Source organism: Amblyomma maculatum, chromosome 2, assembly GCF_055883805.1.
Source record: "Amblyomma maculatum isolate TAMU_Amacu chromosome 2, ASM5588380v1, whole genome shotgun sequence".
NCBI classification, from domain to species: Eukaryota; Metazoa; Arthropoda; class Arachnida; order Ixodida; family Ixodidae; genus Amblyomma; species Amblyomma maculatum.
The window spans coordinates 156,662,515-156,666,565 of record NC_139345.1 but is presented as its reverse complement, the minus strand read 5'-3'; the positions used below and the strand labels follow the sequence as shown (position 1 = coordinate 156,666,565).

The window sequence follows — 4,051 nt, the reverse complement described above, 5'->3', positions numbered from 1 at the left end:
GGCGGCAGTGGCCACAGCACGGGGCGTAGAAGTCGGCCAGCATGATCTTGGCGTTGGCGCCGATGAGCCTGAAGTTCGCGGCGGTCAGCTCCAGCAATGCTTCTGCTGGCGATGCAAACAGCGGGTCCGTCGTCTCCGCCATCGTATCGATGATCGCTTCGGCCAAAAAGGTGTTTTAATATTCGGTCAGGGTACTCAGGTGTAAGAGGACGAGCGTAGGGTACTTGTTGAAGCCTGAGCGATTAGCCAGCTTCTGTTCGACTGCGGTGTCCACCTTGGCCGACAGCGTCTGCGGGGCCCGCCGCCTCAACATGGTGGCCTCGTGGGCGTACTCAAGCTCCAACTTCACGCAGTCCCCACGCCATGGCGCGCAGACGTTGAGGGGCATGTAACGTATGTTGTTGACCACCTGGTCGAAGTTGAACTGATTGAGCTTGAAGGCATTCAGCTGGACAATGACACCCATGGCATCAATGTCCGGTTAGCGTGGGCGCCGTGTCCGGCTCAACTATCGGCTTCTTGTTCTTGTCCTCGTCCTCCTCTTGACCCTCCTTGCTCGATAGGGAGTCCTCATCCTCGTTGTCCACTTTCACGACTGATATCCTTGGTCATCCTCACCACTGCTTCCTTCTATGGCCTTGGTCTCGTCCTTGGTCTCTCCCTCGACGCCCCTCTATCTCAGGCATCACGTTTGACTTGTCCACTTCCGGAGTTGGCTCTTTCATCCCGGTGCACCCAATGCGCGCCAGGTCTATGTTGGTACATGAGACCTTTTCTGCAATCACTAGGACGAAAACCAAAACTGCTATACAAGCCTTCAACATGAGCACATCGATTTTTGGACGCTTCGCTCTCCAGATACCCGTGTCCAGCCGAGTGTTGATCTGGGCGAGCTGCTGCAGGCGCTCCACATCTGCAGTGGAGGAACCGCCTTCCTGTGCGAGGTGGTCGCCCATATCACGCTGTAGCTGTTGCTTCTTGAGCCTTTTCCGCAGCTCTCTCTCAAAGCACACCAGCCACTCCGAGTGGGCAAGCCCACCATCCCCCTGAGAGTAGGTAACGACCGCTCGAGCAGCTTCCGCTCCTTCCGCTTACACTAGGCCAACAACCTCTTTTCCAGGCTCTTGATTTCCTTCGTGTACCTGGTCTTCAGCGTCTCCATTTCCGTACTCATCACCATGGCTTGGGCTTCGGATTTTTATTCGTATGCCCGCATGGCCTCCACCACCTCCCTGATCGTGGTGCGCAGCTCGTCATTCCTAGCACTTTGGTCGTACAACTCCCGGCGCAGCTGCTCGACAGCAGCCTCTCGGACCTGAGTAAGCTGCTGCTCGGCCCCCTTAGCCTCCGCCTTCTTGCGTGAAAGATCGCTGACCTCACGGCTGTGGGTGTCAACTACATCGGACAGGCGGGCATGCAACTCTTCGGCCAGGTGACCTTTCTCCTCGCAACGCAGCTCAAAGCATTCAGGTGATGTCGCCACTCGTCCCGCTACGCATACAGCTACATCTGGTGCATCTTAATGGTTCCCTCACTTCTCCTCGGAGGCACAGCGTTGGGCAGCCAGTTCATGGGCCTCCTGGTGGAGCCGCTGCCGCAGGTGAGCACACACAGCCTCCAAGGTTTTGGCATGCCCATGGGCCTGAGCCAGGCGAGCCTCCGCTTCCTGGCGCTCGCGCTTCAGGGTCTCCCTGTAGGGGTGCTCCAGCTCCTACTTTCACGAACGTAACCTCTCATGCACAGAGGTACATGCCCGCTGTAGCTCCACCTCGAGCTCCTGCATCCGCCGCTGCAACTGTGCTGACCGCTCCTGACCAAGATTCTGCTGGGCCTTGAAGTTCTTCTCATGTTGCTGCACCTTGGTCAGCTGTTCGTCAACTCCTGCCTCAGCTCCTTCACCTTGACCATGTGCAAGATGGTGCGCTGGCGTTCGGCCTCCAAGTCGCGCTCCCGTTCGGCCAGCTGCCTCCATAAGCAGGCCTCTTGATCTAGACCGCGCCTGCGCCACTGTGCTGTCGCCTCGATAGCGAGATTCAAATCGGCCGGGATCGATTCAGGGCTTCCGAAACGTACCTGGCGCTGGACATCGGCATCCCCGATGGCGTCAAGAAAGCCCTTGGTGCCGATCAAAGCCATGGCGTTCTCAGGCGCCCCCGGTGGAGACTGCAACGACAACAGCTCGATATCAGTGCCGAGGTCCTTCAGGCTTTCACCGGGATGCTGCCGGCGCGCGCATAGGAGTTGGTATTGTTGTCTAGGTCGTGGAGATCTACCGACAGTCTCGTATGGCGCTGGGCGCTGGGCAGGAGTGAGTGCCATCCCATCGCTGCCACCACAATGCTACGGGGTTGGTGTTACAGTTTCGGTTCATGTTTGTTCGTGGCGCCACCCTGTGCCGGCGCGATAGAACTTGCGCTGCAGCAAGGCAATAAAAAGGACACGGCTCGGAAAGTCCCAGTTCGTTGCGCAGGGGAGCGCGTTGCATCATTGTCCGTTTCATGGTGCCTAGCCGTTGACGGCAACCGCCGAGCCGGTCCGCCTCTCGGCATTACTCGGTTCACCAACTCGTAAAGAGTGGCGACGAGGAAAAAAAATTCAAGTTCAAGTTCACGTTCGTCTTTCATCCGCCCCCTTCTGTGCACGTGAGTCCTGCGTTGTTCTGACGAGTCAACGCGCAAACATTCCGTCATGCCACTGTTCGGCACCCTCGGAGCGTTCGACGGAGGAGGGGAGGAGATGAGTGGCCTTGCTACGTGGATCGCCTTGAAGCATTTTTCATTGCGAATGACATCGCAAAAGCGAAAAAGAAGTCAGTCTTCTTTAGTTGCTGTGGACAGAAAACGTATGCTCTCTTGCGGGATCCCGTGAACCCACCCAACCGCAAGACAAAACCTTGCAGGAAGTTCTTTCTGTTCTTGGTGACCATTACTGTCCCAAGCCATCTACTGTTGCGCAGCGTTTCAGGTTCAACAAGTGTGTTCGCGCGTAGGGCGAGACAGTCAGTAGCTTTGAGGCGTCGCTCAAAAGCTTCTCGGCACATTGCAACTTCGGAGCTGAGCGTAGCAACGTGTTGAGGGACCGCATCGTCTGCGGCATCAACGACACAGCCGTGCAGACGAGGCTGCTCGAGAAAGCGGACCTTACGTATAAAGACGCTGAAAAAACTGCACTTGCCATGGAAGCTGCGAAGAATGATGCCGGCGAGATAGCGAGCTCAGGCCGAAGTGCGCTGCCCACTTATCAAGTCGCGGCATCAAAAGGGCGTCTCACATTCTACCGCTGCGGGGACGAACACCTCGCGTCCGTGTGCAAGCAGATCAGTTGTTCGTGCAACTACTGCAGGAAGAAGGGACACATTGCTCGCGTGTGCAACGCGAAGAAAAAGCACGTTCATCACGGAAGGGAAAATTCACAAAGCAACATGCTTCCGCGCCTGGAACCAATCCGCGCTTGGAACGCGCCTGGAACTCCTGGAACGCATCCAGTCAACACTGTTGACAGCGTCGTTTCTGCCGACGTGTTTGACATGTGGCCAGTCGACACCGTCGCGCTGTCACCACCCTTCACTATGACAGTCAGCGTTTGCGCTAAGCCGCTCTGTATAGAGCTGGACACCGGTGCGAGCGTTTCTGTCATGGGAAAAAATCGTCTTCAGAAGCTGCTACCGTCGGTACCTGTCATGCCGTCTGATGTACTCCTGCAAAGCTACTCGGGTGAGCTCACACTAGTTCAAGGTAGAGCGGATGTCACAGTGCAGTTTCATGACAGAAAAGCAGTACTACCTTTATTCCTGACTGGGGAACATTCACCTACACTTCTGGGCCGGAACTGGATCCGAGAACTAGGCATTAACATTCTTCAAGCATTTTTTGAGGTGTTTGAACAGCGCTTGGGAACTTTCAAGGGTCCAGGAGCCACAATCCATGTTCCACAAGATGCTGTACCCAAGCTTTTCAAGCCACGCCCACTGCCCTTTTCCCTGAAGGACGGGGCCTCACAAGAGCTTCAGCGCCTAGTGAGGGAAGGCATCCTGGAGCCAGTCACTTCTTCA

General features: G+C 56.3%; 1 pseudogene; it reads right to left on the bottom strand.

The window, feature by feature from the left end:
• Nucleotides 1-614: 614 nt before the first annotated feature.
• LOC146200247 (uncharacterized) lies at nt 615-2,866 on the bottom strand (annotated as a pseudogene).
• Nucleotides 2,867-4,051: the final 1,185 nt, after the last annotated feature.